We start from the raw sequence: 16,859 nt of genomic DNA on the forward strand, positions 1-16,859 counted from the left end.
CTGGTTGCGGGGCCAGAATCTGGTACATGGATGCGAGGGCGGCGGCCCTGGATGGCAGGCTACAAGGATGACTCTTCGACGGGTAGCATTGTGGTAGGTATTGGTGGTGTTCTTCTGCCCTGTGGGATGCAAGATGCAGCTTGGAGGATGGTCCTGTGAAGTTAGCATCCACCATAGCAGCCAAGGCCTTATCAAGGTCTGGAGTCACTTGTGGTCAGTCTGGTGGCCTATGTACCCGTGGGTGGGAGGGCTGGGCGAAAGCTTAGCGCCTCAGCGGCAGCAACACATCCCCCATGGTGTGCCACCTTTGCTAGCATTCTCCTTTCCATCTAACACTCAAATTGAAAACCTTTGTTTGTCGTCGATGTGGCAATGGCATCATGAAGATGCAACTAATCCCTCAATGATTTTGGTAATTAATAACTACATATATGCCATTGATCTAATGAACATTGATGATAGATTTCAGAAAAGATCAATGATTGGCATGGCAAGTAGTAATGGATGTGGACAACTCAAAATGACAAGGACAAAGAATTGGCTACCCCAAGACTCTACATTTCTGGCTTAGTGACCCAAGAACACATTGAGCCCCTTACGAAAGTCAATACTATTAAATGGGGATGAAGTATTGTTGATGAGGTTGTTGCTCAAGTGCTTAGTGTTATTGCTCCAAAACACGCAATCACTTTCTCAAAACACATATGTCCAAAACCCTAAAACTTCATCTCGGTGCCATCGATATCACCTACTCCGATCCCACCGAGATGATCATTCCATTGCCACAGCCAAAACCCTAGAAATTCGGTTTGATCAAAATGGTTCTCGTTCCCACCGAGATGGCCTGGCCAAGTTTATATGATGAAGTTGCTTCATTTCAGAATCACCGAGATGAACCGATCAAAATTACCGAAATGGATTTTTGCCCTAGCCATTACACTTAGGTCTCACAAAGTTGGTATAACCGGTATCACCGAAAAGCCTAATGGTCAAGTCTTTTGCACTAGTCGATCTCACCGAGATTCTCATGTTGGTGCCACCGAGTTGGGTCAAAGAATTCTGATGGTTGGATTTTTGGTGCTGGCTATTTATACCCCTCCACTAGCACTTACTCTCTAAGAGAGTGATACGTTCATTTTGCATCATGTTTTCCCATGGATATTTATTGCATTATGGACTCTTATTTCAATTTATGATACAATTCTTATGCCTTTTCTCTCTTATTTTGCAAGATTCACATGAAGAGGGAGATTGCCGGCAGTTGGAATTCTGGACTGGAAAGGGCAATATTGGGGACACCTATTCTGCACAACTCCAAATGATCTAAAAATTGACGGAGATTTATTTTGGAATATATAAAATACTAGAGAAAGAAATATCTGAAGGGGTCCCACTAGGCAGCGACAAGCCTGGGGGCGCACTCCTCGAGCTTGTGGCGCCCCTGCTAGTCCTCCAGGGCCCATCTTCTCCTATATGGTGCCAATTGACCTAGAAAAAAAGAAGAAGAAGGGTTTCAAGAAAAGCGCCGCCCTCTCGAGGCGGAACCTGGGCAGGAGCACTTTTGTTCTTCGGCGGAGCAATTCCACCGGAGAAACTTCCCTCCGAGAGGGGGAAATCGAAGCCATCGTCATCACCAACGATCCTCTTATTGTGGGAGGACCAATCTTCATCAACATCTTCACCAGCAGCATCTCATCTCAAACTCTAGTTCATCTCTTGTATTCAATCTTTGTCTCAAAACCTCAGATTGGTACCTGTGAGTTGATAGTAGTGTTGATTACATATTGTAGTTAATGCTAGTTGGTTTATTTGGTGGAATATTAAATGTTCAAATCCTCAATGATATTCATTACCCCTCTGATCTTGAACATGAATATGATTTGTGAATAGTTACTTCCGTTCTTGAGGACATGGGAGAAGTCCGGTTATAAGTAATCATGTGAATTTGGTATTCGTCGATATTTTGATGGTATGTATGTTGTGATTCCCTTAGTGGTGTCATGTGAACGTCGAATACATGACCCTTCGTCATCTTTGGGCCTAAGGGAATGCATTATGGAGGAGTAATTAGATGATGGGTTGCTAAAGTGACATAAGCTTAAACCCTAGTTTATGCGTTATTCCGTAAGGGGCTGATTTGGACCCATATGTTTCATGCTACAGTTAGATTTATCTTAATTCTTATTTCGTAGTTGCGGATGCTTGCGAGAGGGGTTAATCATAAGTGAGGCTTATTCAAGTAAGAACAACACCCAAGCACCGGTCCACCCACACATCAAATTATCAAAGTAACGAACGCGAATCAAATAAACATAATGAAAGTGACTAGATGAATTCCTATGTGTCCTCAAGAACGCTTTACTTGCTATAAGAGAAAGTTCTGGCCTGTCCTTTGCTATAAAAAGGATTGGGCTACCTTGCTGCACCTTTGTTACTATTGCTACCATTTGCTTGTTACAAACTATCTTGCTATCAAACTATCTGTTATCGATAATTTCAGTGCTTGCAAAAAATACCTTGTTAAAAACAACTTGTCATTTCCTTTTGCTCCTCGTTTGGTTCGACACTCTTACTTATTAAAAAGACTATGATTGATCCCCTTATATTTGTGGGTCATCAAAGAGCCATCAGAACGAAACACAACTTCCACCATTCATTTTTTGAGAGAGAACCACCTACTCATGTGTTGAGATCAAGAGATTCAATTCCTTCCATTTGAACCTTTATTTCTAGCCTCTTCAAGTTGCTTTCCACTCCAATCCTTCTCCTACCCAAGCCAAATCTGTGTGAGAGAGATTAAGTGTTGATGAGACTATCATTTGGAGCACAAGAGCAAAAAGTTCATCACCAACGCAACATCTATTACCTTTTGGAGAGTGGTATCTCCGAGATTGGTTAGGTGTCACTTGGGAGCCTCCAAGATCACGTGGAGTTGAACCAAGGAGTTTGTAAGGGCAAGGATATCGCCTACTTCGTGAATATCTACCTGAGTGAGGCTAGTCCTTCGCGGACGTAAACCATGCTGGAATAGATAAGGTTGCTTCTTCGTGGACCCTTCGTGGGTGGAGCCCTCCGTGACTCACGCAACCGCTACCCTCCGTGGGCTAAAGTCTCCATCAACGCGGACGTGCGATAGCACCATCTATCGGAACCACGCAAAAAATCATCATGTCTTCGTTGCGTTTGAAATCTCCAAACCCCTCCTTTACTTACAAGTGCAATGTTTCACTTTCCGCTGCTAGACTCTTAGATTTGCATGTGTAGGGTGATACTAGACTTGGTAGAATTTCTAAAATCTACCCACACCTAAAATTGGGAAAATGATAGATTTTTATTTGGCCAAGTAGTCTAATCACCCCCCCCCCCCCTCTAGACATACTTTCGATCCTACACATCACTTCTGCATAGTGTCCCTCTTAGGGGCACCGTCGGGGAGTGTGGGTGTCTCTAGGTCGCGGTGGTGTGTTTGGATTGGTTTGGAGCTCCAATTGGCAACACCTCGGTTCGGGCGGCTTGTGGTCTCGTGTTCCACTATCATTAACACGTGACGGAGTCTCCTCCATCATTTTGGCTTGCCGACAAGGTTGATGCTCCTCAGCCCGGAGTGAGAGGGTAGGGGCTCCTCTTGGACGACAGTTTGGTGGTGAGAGTGCGGCGAAGTTTGGTGGTTTTCCTCTAGGTGGCGGGTGGTCGCTTGTCATCGGTAGGCTTGGTTGCGTCTTGTGGTGGTTCGGCCTCTCTTGAGCTTCTTCTTGGTGACTTGCTGGTGGTGATTAGTAGTTCAACCTTGGTGCTTTCACAGCGTGTCTTCTATTTTGATCATCTCGTGAGGATCTCCTCGATACCAAAGTGAAATCTTACACATAGACTAAGTCGGACATTGACTATGAGAATAGGCCGCCATGTTTTTGGATTAAGCCCTTGAGTTAGGCCCGAAGCTGTGCTCTCCTGTTCAAACTTTTGCTCAATTTTGAAAATTTCGAAGACTTTTATTCATATTTGACTAAAAGTTTTAGAAAATAGTTCAAAAATTCTAATGGCTTACTAAATGAATTGTGGTTTTATGTTACTACTTTACTACAACACTTACACTTTTCCCTTGCTGCTCTGTCCTCCAACCCATAACAGGTACCGGTACTTTGTGTCTTTTTCATGTCTATCCTCTCTTTGCTCGTGGAAATGAGCAGCTTCATTCGTTCATCTCACATTCTTCCGATTGGTACTACCCTGTAAGAAACCTGTACTTAATTAATCGTTTACAACCCCTCAAAAAAAATTAATCATTTACACGGTGCCACTATAATCATAGCATTTTCTTTTTGCCATTCCTAGTTATATTAGTGGACCGTGGAACAGGTGCTAGCAGTCAATTAATGTTCGTTATCTTGGTGATTTTCATACTGGCCTCTGTCTAACCTATGTGGATTAACAGGGACAGACCAACATTACAATATTTACGCGGCCCATTAGAGTCCAAGACTGTCCATACTGTTACGCATCTTTTATTTGCAGAGATTCCAGTACTATTCTAAAACCACACAAGCAAATCGCGAGGAGGCGACGCTCCGGCGGTAAACTTATACTCGAGGTTTCTCTCTCCTGCATACACATAGTTAAATATCAACAAGCAAGGTGTGTATTTCCACTCCAAATTATTATCCTGATGTACCATTCATTCTTGATTTTTTTATGGATCTTAAAAACATTTTTTTTCTATGTGAACATCACCCTTAGTTTTCATTGTTGTTTTATGTTTTCATCCCCCACAAAGTCACAATGGTCAGCAAGGCGTATATATGAGCGCTTGCCTTTGTACTGTGTTAAAAAGACAATGGCCGAAACTGTTTTTGTGCAATATATGAGCCGTTCTTTCCTATCCAAACTATAGAGAGGGAATTTTTCAGGCGCTCCCTGCCGATATCCTTCCTCTCCTGTAGGCCCCGCCTCCCTCCATCACTGACATATGAATGTGAGTAGGCCACAATAATCCGGATGAAATTGTGGTTTTCCTTGTTTTAGGGCTTTTAGTAGGGGTTTGTGGCCACGGCATCGATTTGGCAAATAATTTTTTCTCAAGCTTGCCATCTCAACTATCTCGGTTGTAGTGGTGTAGATGTTTTGTTTGGTGTACATTTCTGCTGATATTTTTGCCGGTAAGCTTAGAGTTTGTGTGGTTTGTCAGTGTACCGCTGACAATGACTTTCCTTTCCAGTTTGGTCCACCAGCCTCCTTTCTGTCATGTTGATGCGGGCTCTAGTGTTTGGCATGCGACGTGTGAGTTTCTTTGGAGGTCGGGACCTTGGATCAGTGGATCTTCGAGCGACGACGATTTCGACGGTTTCTTCACAAGGGCACTGGTCCGACGAGATCGTGGCCTTGACGACTTCCTGTCTGCGATCAACAACAACTGACTTGCTGTGATGATAGAGAGGCAGTAATAGTGGTACACTCGACCTGTTTGGGAGGAAGAAGACATCCGGTCTCAAAGAGACCTTGATATATTATTTTATTTTCCAGGGGTGTATGCACTACTAGTTTGATTAATAGTCATGATGCCTTTTTCCACAAGAAAACTTTTTTGCTAACGTGGTGTTATTTTGATGGTATTTGACCAATAATCAATCCAAGATGGCAGTGTGCAATTTTCTTACCAAGTACATTTGTCTGGCAAAAGACTGTACATGCATCTAACATATAAACCACGCTAGAGTACCCGCCATTCCAGGGGCACTCCTCGCGCGAGACGTTTTTCACCATAGGATGAATTCACCGCAGTACTTTTTTGGCTGCTGGCAGCTGGTCAACCATTGGCTTTTTCTCACATTAATGTAAGCTTATAGAGAGGATGACGAGTGGGGCTCGTTGGCTGTGGGGTCATGCGACCCATGTGAGTTTTCTCCAGTTTTTGGTATGCGAGGTGTGCAGCGCGTCCTCGCCAATCGTGGCCTGGGTAAAAGGAACCCTAGAGACCCCCGCGGCCGCCTCCCTCTTCTCGCGCTTCCTCCCCAAGCCCCACCTCGCCCCACGCCGCCCATCTCCGCCTCCTCTCTCACGTCCTCCCTGCCGCCATGGCCTAGCCCACCCTCGTCATCGACCTCCCCAAGCCCCCCTCTCTCTCTCTCTCGGGGGTGCTGCTGATCGCAATCTGGACGAAGAAAAGGAGACCCCGGAAGAAGTTAGAGCGTCCTGGTGGTGGCTAGATCGATGCGGCCGACGGCGAGTGCCGGTGAGCGACGGGGAGGCCCCTACCTCTCCGCATCTTCTCCCAGGTTCCCGATCTGGAGCGGGTGGGACGGACGCCGGCGAGGCCAGCCCCCCCCCCCCTCACACGCAGGTACTCCCCCTCTCCCCGTTGTGCCCTCTCTCTCTTCTCCGACCCCTCTTTCTTGTTACACACAGGCAGCACACCATATGAATCAAAAGTTAATCACGTGCTTCTTGCCCCTCTCTCTCTCTCCCTCTCTTCACATGTACTCTCGTGGATTTAGTCAGATTTGATTTATTCTTGTTTCCTTTCCAGATTTAATTTCATCCTTGTTTCCAAGATCTTCCTATTCATAATCTATTAAATAATGACTTGTACATACGTATTTTATCATGTCTACTAATAATCTCATCACATTGCAGTTCATACATCAGTTTATTTTATCCTGTTTCCTTCAAGTATGTATTTAGGCTGTTCATTTTCCCTTTTTCAGATGTATGCCATGTATGTGTAGCCATGGTTCTGAAACACCCCCATTCCTTCTCTTCCTATCAATTTTCATTGATTCAGTTATTTGACTAAATGATAATATATGCCCCAGGGTTAATTAGTACCTAAAATGCTACCTTTGGTTTGTGAAAAAGATCTAGAGTGGCTTCTGCAGCTCCTGTTATGTTTCATTGATTCAGTCATGTAGTAGGATAGTTCCACTGGATTTTACTAAATGGTTTTGTAGCTTTACTTAGTGAAAATGCCTCAATTGGTTTCCGCGACATTGCTTGTCTGTTGGCAGCTGGAGCATACTTGGTACATGAGCCTTGCCGTGAGTGGTGGTGCAACGGTGACCTTGACGAGCAGGGCAATGGCCAGACACGAGTAAGACACCAAAGATGACTGGAAGCACTCAAAAAAGTTTACCACGCTGGAGCTATGTCAGGTACCTACTGTTCTTTTGTGTTGTGTGTTTTCTATTTCCCGTCAGAAACTCATTCCATAATCAATTTGCAGGTTGTACGAGGGCAGTTAATGAATATACTTGCGACCCTTTTACTCTCAGGTAAATCACTAATTATTACATGATCTTTCATAGTTGAAGTACCTACCAAAGGTAGTTATTTTATCCTTCTAACACGAGCAATGAACATTTTTTGCCATTAATTATGGTCACATTATTGCTTCTTGGTTAAAAAAATTCAGTAGAGGGTTGTAGCTATTTGGAGTGCAGAATTATTAAGTACAGAGCAAGGATTCCAATTGGTCATACATGAAGTGATACTCTTGCAAGAGCTATGCAATTAAAGTTCATTTAATTACAGTTTCACCACACTATGAAAAGGGTACAACCTACCAATCTTGAGAGCATTAATGTAACAACTTTTTGTAGCTTAGAAATCCAATGGAAACTAATAAGGTAAATATGCTTCTTTCTTGCAGACTTGCAGTTCTGTTTTATTCATTACCCTACTGCAAGCTCTTGGTCGTATACTGTATATAAGTAAATTGTCTTTGCTTCTTGGTCCAAGGGACAAAATTGCTGAATGATTTTGGCATCTCCTGATTTTCCTTCTCCATGGTTTGCCATGTTCTTTGGTCTGAATTTAGTTTCTTTTTCTTTGTCTAAATTCTGTGCAAATTCATGGAACCCACACTGTTTGCAAGTTCGGTTTGCCTTTTTCCTTTAAAGATTTGTACTGCTCTATTTTTTTTTAATTGTTGAGGCAACAAAATACCCCTTATGTCATGTATGCTTCTTTGATAGCAGTTTATTAAGTGCTTATACCATAATATCTCTGATATAAGTACTCTAATTATAATAGTAGCAATCTAAATTTATTATTGGCTTGAAAATAAAATATTTGTGAGGATAGAAAGGAAATATCAGCTTCACTCTGCATTTCTTATAGATGTACCTAGGAGAAATGCAGAATTAAGAAGAGCTATTTTCAGAACACCACTATCTATATCTCTATATATATGCGGAACTCAAAACTCTTTTTGAAGATGGATGGATGAACTTGATCCCTGTCCATCTCTGCTTTTTGTCGGTACATGATTGTGCACCTCCTATGCCTACTTAATTGTGTGTTCATTTTGTTAATCAAGAAGCATATGATTTTATGGCTGGGTACGTTGAAAATATATAAAACCTTTCTTCTTTTGGATAATCTGTTTCCCTTTCGCTAATCTTTGTTACTTGCCTACACATCTATGCATACTATTCACTACTGCTACCAATCCCATGCTTGTTTGTTCAGATACTTGAATGGTGGAACATGGCTTTTGTTCGATGGCGATTTTCCATTCTTTGTATGTGTTGCATTCTTTTGTCCAAAAGTAGAGATGTACTTTCTTCAAGAAGAAAATGCTAAGTCTTTTACTAGCAAACATGTCGATCTTGCACATTTAGCTCTCTACGCACAGTCTCACTATCATCTTGTGTAGTTTATTTATAGGGGTTGAATACAGAATTTTAGCCCTCCTATTTTAGAGTATGAATCGGAATCTAAATCAGCAATTGTAAAAATGATCAGTAATTGTGCTTACTTTTCAGACTCTCCTCCTTTTCTCGCTGCTGAACCCCTGCCATCATCATGTCCACTCCGCGCCCGCCCCGTGCTCGACGTGCACATCCTGAGCCCCGCGCCCCCTTGGCTCTCTCCTCTCCCCCCTTGTCGCCAACCCTAAACATTTTCCCTCTCCACCCTACAGCCGCCTCCCCTAGCTCCTCGTCCCCTTCACTCAGTCCATCCCTCATCATCTCGGATCCAGCGGATCTGAGGCGTGCGGGTGCGGAGGCGAGTTTCTCCGGCGGCGGCGGCGGCGGTCACCTGCAGGCAAAGGGCGGTGGCCGCACTCGATTTGATCTGCAGGAAAGATAGAACATGAGGAGAGAGAAGGAAGGAAAGGTGGAACGCCACCATGGGCGAGGAGGGGCAACATGGTCTTCGTGGTGGGAATGGAGGAGCAGAGGAGGATGGAGGTGGGTGGTGGGAGCAGAGTAGCAGGAGTTCCAGGTCCAGGCGACGCTCGTGGAGTGGAGAAGCTCGTCGTCCAGCATCACCATCCCCAATCTAGGTTGCTCCCCACCCCCTCCTCCCCCCAGTTATTATATCCCAGTTCTCTGATTCTGTGATTTTGATTTCTCAATTTGTGTTTTTTCAGATCTGAGATAGAAAAGAAGAGAAATAATCTTGTGGAATTTCTTATCTGAGATAGAAAAGAAGAGAAAGATCTTGTGGAAGAGTTTGACGAAAAAGAAAGGGGTGAATCATCTCTCTCCCAATCATGTTTGTTTCTGCATTTTCATTTTTATGTTATATATGGTTTGCTCAATCCCTATTTGTTGCTCCCCTCCCCCCTCTTCCTCCCCCAGTTATTATATCCCAGTTCTCTGATTCTGTGATTTTGAGTTCTCAATTTGTGTTTTTTCAGATCTGAGATAGAAAAGAAGAGAAATAATCTTGTGGAATTTCATATCTGAGAAAAGAAGAGAAAGATTCTTGTGGAAGAGCAGCTTGACAAAAAAGAAAGGGGTGAATCATCTCTTTCTCCCATTCATGTTTGTTTCTGCATTTTCATTTTTATGTTATATATGGTTTGCTCAAATCCTATTTATATTCAACTTCTTCGAACCATCTATTTTTCTTGCACTAGAATATTGCAAAGGGAAAATTTATTTACAAAGCTTGTCATTTTGATCTTGTGTAGGCGGCACAACTGTACACCACCATGAACAGGTTGTTTCATCGCTACAACTCATATAGCAAGCTATGCCAGTATGGCAATATCTGATAGTACGGCTGCTCACGTTTCCAGGGGCAACACTCACATTTACCCTCCAAAATTCAACATTTTCATATTTTGAGGAGCTTCAGTACGTTTGCTCACCGATGAACTAGAAGTTGTTTTGTGTACTGCATGATTGAGGAAGTGCTATTGCAGATCAAAGGTGAGCCTATTCTATTTTCTTTCTTCAAGCTCAGGTGAAGGTTTATCTCCTCTTCACTAATGTTAAATCTTTATCACCGCATTGATTAGTTGGTAGAAGCATCTGCTGGGAATCAAGTGTTACATGGTTGTGGTTGACAAGGTATGCTAAGGCCATCTGCTTTATTGTGACTTAAGAGACTACAATACTCTAGGGTATCCTAAGGTTTTATTTCAATTATACGATGAGCATGGGTCCCATAACATACTCAAATAGTTAGAAAATCTGAAACACCTCTTAATTTGTTCGCTAGCAGTATGAATCAGAGTTGGGTACTTTTAGCTGTTGTGGGATGAGAATATACATATAATTGTTGGTGCTTTTGTGTTCATTTATACTAAGAAGACTAGGCCCGTCAGGGTATGATTTACCTGGGTTTTTTGGATTTTTTTACTGCCTCTAATGATTTACGCGTGTTACCAGGGACGCACAAGAACTACTTACGTGTGAACGTAATGATCTTCTCTGTTCTCTCTAGAGCGTTCGTGACCTCCACCTCTTTGACCGCCCACCGCTTTGACTGGGCTATCTCTGTCTCTCCCAAAAATTCTGGTTCAATTCCGTGTCGTGGCTCTACCGATCTATGTGCGTATAAAAAGCCCCCCGTGGCGTGGGTCTCTCCAGTCACGGCTGTGCCCAAACCGCTCCTCACCAATAGACCCATCTCTCCTGATACTGCCCTCTAGCCTCCACCCGAGATACCACGGCGCGCTACGTCGCCGCTCCGGCTGGCCGGCCGAGAGGTGCGTGCAGGCAACAACATGAATCAGGAGAGCTGCGTACCATCGCCTCCTCATGGATCTTCCTCGGTTCCGGCTCCCTGGCCTGAAGGCACAGATAAACAGCGGTGGCCTTTGTGTGGTCCGAGGGGGCAAACCTGCAGCTGGTGGCGAATAGCTCGCTGCCCTGCTGCTCTCCATCCTAATCGGCTCCCCTCATCCTTCCCCAGGTTCGCTCCGGCTGTCGGTCCCCTCCATCTACCCCATGGCTGATGTTAAAGAAATAAACACATGATGTGCTGAATAGCTGACATACAGAGGAAATGCTACAGCTTGACGATTGTTGCAGAACTACATCATTTTTAGGTATTTAGTGTTCCTTTTGTGATAGTTTTCTCTCCTATAAAAGTAAAATGAATCATTTTTAATTCTTTGAACAAGGTTGCCAAAAGTAGGGCGCTCAGCCGTTGAGGCATTATCACATTTTTAAGAAGCTTCGCAAAATCTACTCTTATACTAAAGAAATCTAATGTAGGTTTGTTGGCCTTATTGGGTACTGATATGCTGAACACATGATATTAAATATACAGTGAAGTGGGTATGTTTATACTATCTACACAGGATTGCCATTTTCTTGAACTGTTGTTGGGATTATCATGGATTGGGATGCATTATGATAATAAGATATTAGGTATTGATATATGATCTGTATGTCACACTTGACTTCATCATCCTTTGTTTTCAGATCTATTCTTTAGGCATACACTAATGTGGTAGCTTGGGTCATATTCTGTAGCTAATTTAGTCACCACAATACTCGGGTCCCCCCCTCCCGACTTTCAATATAAAGAACTTCCACTTGCCATTTCACATGATAAACACTACATTCTATTTATTTATGGCCCAAAACTTATTATTTGTGGATAGCCACAACTGAGGTCTTGAGTTTTTGAGTATCATAGAAGAACCACGTTCCTTTCGCAGCGATAGATCAACATTTGACCCTTTTTTAGCTATTATAGGAAGACTAAGATGCACAAAATCAACCTGTGTTAGGCCAATGGTCCTTTCCAAATGTGAAATCTTGCATGCGTTATTTATCAATTCCAAAAGGTGATGGTTGTGTTATTACGTTGGAAAAGAGGTACTTGTACAGTTTTGCTACTGATTTTGACCAAGGTTTTTTTGGCTCTCATCTCTATATGAATATGCTTTTTTCAGGTTAGTGGTTTAGGAGTTCCTGCCAACACTGGCTTTTGGAATTTATCCTCGCTTCATCAGTTGGGATTTCTGTACAAAACTAAGATAATTTATTTTGGTGCTTGCGATGAGTATTAGATAGAGGGGTGATGCACACATACTTCACCCAGTGTATCTGTTCATGTATGTTGTTAATTGACTAATTAGACAAAAAACCTCTATCTGTATGGTGTTTGTGATGATGCTATCAATTCACCAAACACTAAAATACCGGGTTGTGCTTTTCAAATCTAGCAAATTAATTCTCTATTGCTTCTTGTCCAAACAGAGGTATTAGATCTATTCTGTGCCATGAGTCTTACTGTCAAAAAATTATATAAGCCGCGCTAGATGATTATAGGTAGCTCATATCAAGAACTTTGTTTTAGCAGCACAATTCGGATAAATTTGCACTTTTTCACCAACGAACAAGGTGTTACATACCAGATCAAAGATTGAAGCCAGGCTGAACATTGCGATCCTACAGATCTGCCAAGTGGTTCCTCATGAAATAGATAGTAGTGCCGTGAAAGAACACTACCTAATGCCATCTTCTGAGAAAGCTGGACATGCAAAAATTGACAGTGTTGGACATTTCTCTTTGTAGCAACGAATAAATTCATTGTATTACTGTATAGCCATGGTGGCAATCTTTTTTGGATAACAAGAAACAATTTGCTTCTCATCAGAGATAATATTGCAGTCTATCAAAAAAAATGTTAGCTATTTAATTAAACAGAAAACTCTATCACTCATAGCAACAGATGATAAACTATCAGACTACCTGATAGAAAAGCAAAATTGCCACATTATTTAGAACATTTCTCTAATTTTGAGATGGCCAACTACTAAATTTTTTAGAAATTTGCCATGTGTTAGATAATATGGCGAACTTGTATAAGAAATCAGGGATACACATGGCAACCTTTAACCAATTTGTCCTATAAAAATTTGCCATGCATCGGTCAAGCTCCACATCGGACATGTATAAATGGAAACAAACAAAGTTTACTAGGATTCGCGATTGGGGATGAGTAAACACTGGAGCACATACACAATAAAAGGATTGCTAAAAAAAATTGCAATCTGCGGGACACTGAATGGCAGATGAAAATAAAAGGAAGCAACATAAGATGGGACGAGGAGGCAAACCTTGTAGTGTAGGGGCATCTGGCTGTTCCCAAGGCCCTTGCGCTTGGTGTGGTCGCCGTGATGGCGCCCGTGACGCTCCGGCCCAGCGCGCACACGAACGAGTCGCTACCGCCGCCTGAGGATATGGTGGTTGTTCCCAGCGAGGAGCAGCAGCAGCTCCCGCCAAGGCGCCAGCTAACCAACCGGATGTGCTCGCTCGGCCCGAAATTTCCAATTACAGAGCCCAGGATAGCGACTTGGCTCGTCGTGCACCCCGGCCTCGCTCGCCCCGGAGCGTGGTCACCGATTCGTCACCTCGCCAGTACAAGGACCCAGAGGGCGACCACATGCTCCTCTGTGAGTTCAAGAACAAGGCGGCTCTGATATTCTTCGACGAGGACCTCCTTGCACAGGTGCGCGCTGTCGGCCGCTGATGCCGAGCAGCCTACACGCGCCTAGCCCTGCCGCGGCACGTCGAATCGAGACCAGCCATGGCTGCCACTGGTCCTCCGCGGCCGCCGTTGTCGCTTTGAGTGGAAGGTGGACGAGCTGCGCGTAGCTTGAGCAGGTCGGGCTTTGGGGGATGCGTGCTGCCGTCGGACGCCGGAAGCAGCTGTCCCACGCCGCAAGACCCACCATGGCCGCCGCGAGCAGATCGGTGTCGCTGCCACATCTCCTCTGACTCTCAGTCACTGGAATGGATAAGAGACGGGTAGGGGTTGGGCGAGTGGGTGAGGGGAGCTGCATAGAAAACGGTTGTCCGTGTGGTTTGTTGTAACTTGTAAAGTCGCGAACGTTTTCACACTTTCACGGGCTAATGTGTCAACAAGCAAGCATCAAACTTTGTGAGTGATCAGACGACCGTAGACTACCTATGCATGTACGGAGTACCAACTTTTTTTAGTGCTCCAACTAGATATACATTTTTCTTGTATAAACTACTTCCTCCATTTTCAAATATTTGTCTTTCTAGACATTTTAACAAGTGACTACATACAAAGCAAAATGAGTGAATCTACACTCTAAAATATTTCTACGTATATTCGTATGTTGCCACCCATTTGAAATCGAACATATAAACCTGCCTACACTACCCGCCATTCCAGAGCAACCGTGTGCGCTGAGCTTGTTGGACCGAACGATTCTTTTCCTTTAGCGAGGTTTTTGGCTGCTGGCAGCCGGTAAACCATTGGTTGTTCTCCACGTTCATGGCTGTATGTAGACATATTGGCCGCTACATCCCCTCAGCCCATGGCTTCCAGCGCATCCCCTCCCTGCTCCCACCTCTCCTCCTCTCCTCGCTTCCTCCCAGATTCATCTTTGATGGTGGCGGCGGCACTCGATTCGATCTGCAGGAAGGAAAAGGAGGTGCGATGGTGGATGAGAGAGGGTCATCGGCCGACGTTGATCTGCGTCGACGGCGCGACCTAGAGGTTTGTGGTGGGTCGATCCGCTGGATCGGGGCTGTCATCCCCGTGGATGAGGATGCACATGGTGCTACGTGGCGGGTGTGTTCGATGACGTGGAGGCGCTATGGTGTGGCGTACAACGTCAAGGGGGAGGTGTGCAGAGGAGTTCCGCGGCGGTGACACCATGGATACGGCGTCAATGGAGAGGTGTGCAGGGGGGTTCTGCGGCGCCGCCGCCATGGATCCGCATCCTGGTCGTGACCTTTGCCCCCACGCATGCTGGCCGGCCCACATCGCCCCTGGATGGCATGGAGGCCGTCCATGACACCGCCGATGTACCGCTCTTGGATGCCGAGGCCGGCACTGCTCCAAAGACATCGACGACGCCACCGAGGCGCAGCAGATCATATCAAGGCTGATGTAATGTGCTTCCAAGATCAATATTTTGTCTTGCTTTCCTTGAATGTAATACCACTGTCTTCATACTGTTTTTAAGAATCTTTTACGTGGGGTTTTATACATTTTCCTATTGCTTTTTATGGAGATGTTGTTTGGAATTTAGGCTTTTATTGGGTTGTGAGTTGATATGAAGTCCTATGACATGTTTCAAAGAATTAGTTCTACATACAGTATAGTGAAAGTCCATGTGTAATGTAGAGTCTGAGCATGAACTGATGTTTGCAGTAGGGAAGTTTGTTGGCCGCATCTCATGGTTCTTTTCAAGGTGCCTTTCGTTTCAAGGTCACCACAAAGCAACGCCTGGTTTTCATCGTGCATTGCCTTTAGATGAACCATCGACAGCAACTAAGGTCGTATCTAAATATCATCTAGCATTCTAAGGACTACTAATCAAGCTCTGTAATAGGATGAAACCTTCCTCTGTTTTTCGGCCATGCTATCTCTGCTGCTTTTGAACAGCTACCACCTATACTTTACTTATATAACCTTTGCTGTTGTTCCTCATGAAATTATTAATATGCATAATGCCACCCTTATCTATAATTATCTGTTTTTACTACTTTCTGTGTTCCAAACATCGAGTACTCACCGGCAACAACAAATATGCTAAGCAAGGAAGAGGCATGCCCTAACTGGCAGCGTCCACCTTCCAACCAAGGGATATAGCACTATCATTTAGCATAGACTGTTCCAGGAGAAACAGTAATCATGAACAGAGACAGTAACCAGCAGTAAGTACTCATTATTTCGATCTATGACTGAGTTTTCCTATCACCACTCTTGCAATACTTGGCTTGTTGCCGGCCTTTGCGCCATTTGGCGCAACGGGTCATCTAGTTTTACTAAATGTGGAACACAGGGGACCGCCTCACCGGTGTGTGCAAAGACGAATAGAGGAAGTAGGGTAGAGGAAAACCATTGATGATGATGGTGTGTTTGTGTCATACGAGTAGGGGGGAGAGAGAGAGAGATGAATGTGTTTGGGTGGAGACGATGAAAGGACGACACCGTGCAAATGTATAACGGAAATACAACAAAAACTAGTATGTATTTGCACAAAACTAGACCATGATTGACCGCTGTCATGGACAAAATTCATGGTATCGAAATTTAAAGATCAAGTAGTCAATCGAATTATACTTTATAAAAAACATGAAAACCACACTATGGTAACAATGGAAGAAGAATGATACACTTATCTTTTTTTTAGAGTAAGATACACTTAGAAAATCTTTCTTTCACAATAGTAGGATACATCCGTCTAGAAAAATGTTTCTCCTTCCATCTATATTACTTGTCGCTCAAATGGATGTATATAGACGTATTTTAATGCAAGATACATCCGTTTGACGGACTAGTAATATAGATCATAGGGAGTAACAATTTTGAAATCCTGAATATTTTCTTAAAGTGCTAACATTTTAGGAAAATTCTGAACATTTCTTTAAAACATAAACATTTTCTGAAAGTTCAAAATATTTTTTAAAAAAGCAAAGATAATTCATAAAAATGTAAAAAATTGAAAACATAAACAGTTTTTGAAATCCCATTTTTTCGTAAAATTGAACAAATATTCATTTTTCTAGAAAATAAAAAAAAATACGAATAAGTTTTGGAAAGTCAACATTTTTGGGAGATGTGAACAAACTTCGGAATCGTGAACATTTTTTAAAACTCTAAAAAAACTTTAGAAACATGAATATTTATTT

At 43.4% G+C, this 16,859-nt stretch overlaps 2 long non-coding RNA genes across 5 annotated transcripts; one reads left to right on the forward strand and one right to left on the reverse strand.

Annotated features, from left to right (window-relative positions):
• Nucleotides 1-2,605: 2,605 nt before the first annotated feature.
• LOC123046024 (uncharacterized) lies at nucleotides 2,606-16,548 on the reverse strand. Of its 2 annotated transcripts, none has more exons than XR_006421890.1 (3): nucleotides 13,304-16,548; nucleotides 12,596-12,714; nucleotides 2,606-4,227 (listed from the first exon to the last, which is right to left on the reverse strand). It is a non-coding gene; the product is annotated as an uncharacterized lncRNA (long non-coding RNA). The 2 variants fall into 2 exon arrangements; XR_006421889.1 differs by lacking the exon at nucleotides 2,606-4,227 and adding an exon at nucleotides 7,951-9,069 and having other exon boundaries at nucleotides 13,304-16,397.
• LOC123046025 (uncharacterized) lies at nucleotides 5,932-12,421 on the forward strand. 3 transcript variants are annotated; one of them, XR_006421893.1, is made up of 9 exons: nucleotides 5,932-6,334; nucleotides 6,999-7,142; nucleotides 7,214-9,280; nucleotides 9,368-9,468; nucleotides 9,638-9,738; nucleotides 9,914-9,942; nucleotides 10,022-10,154; nucleotides 10,244-10,295; nucleotides 12,134-12,421. It is a non-coding gene; the product is annotated as an uncharacterized lncRNA (long non-coding RNA). The 3 variants fall into 3 exon arrangements; XR_006421892.1 differs by having other exon boundaries at nucleotides 7,214-7,262; nucleotides 8,757-9,280; nucleotides 9,914-10,154; XR_006421891.1 differs by having other exon boundaries at nucleotides 9,914-10,154.
• Nucleotides 16,549-16,859: the final 311 nt, after the last annotated feature.

The sequence above is a fragment of the Triticum aestivum genome, chromosome 2B (assembly GCF_018294505.1).
Source record: "Triticum aestivum cultivar Chinese Spring chromosome 2B, IWGSC CS RefSeq v2.1, whole genome shotgun sequence".
Taxonomy (NCBI): Eukaryota; Viridiplantae; Streptophyta; class Magnoliopsida; order Poales; family Poaceae; genus Triticum; species Triticum aestivum.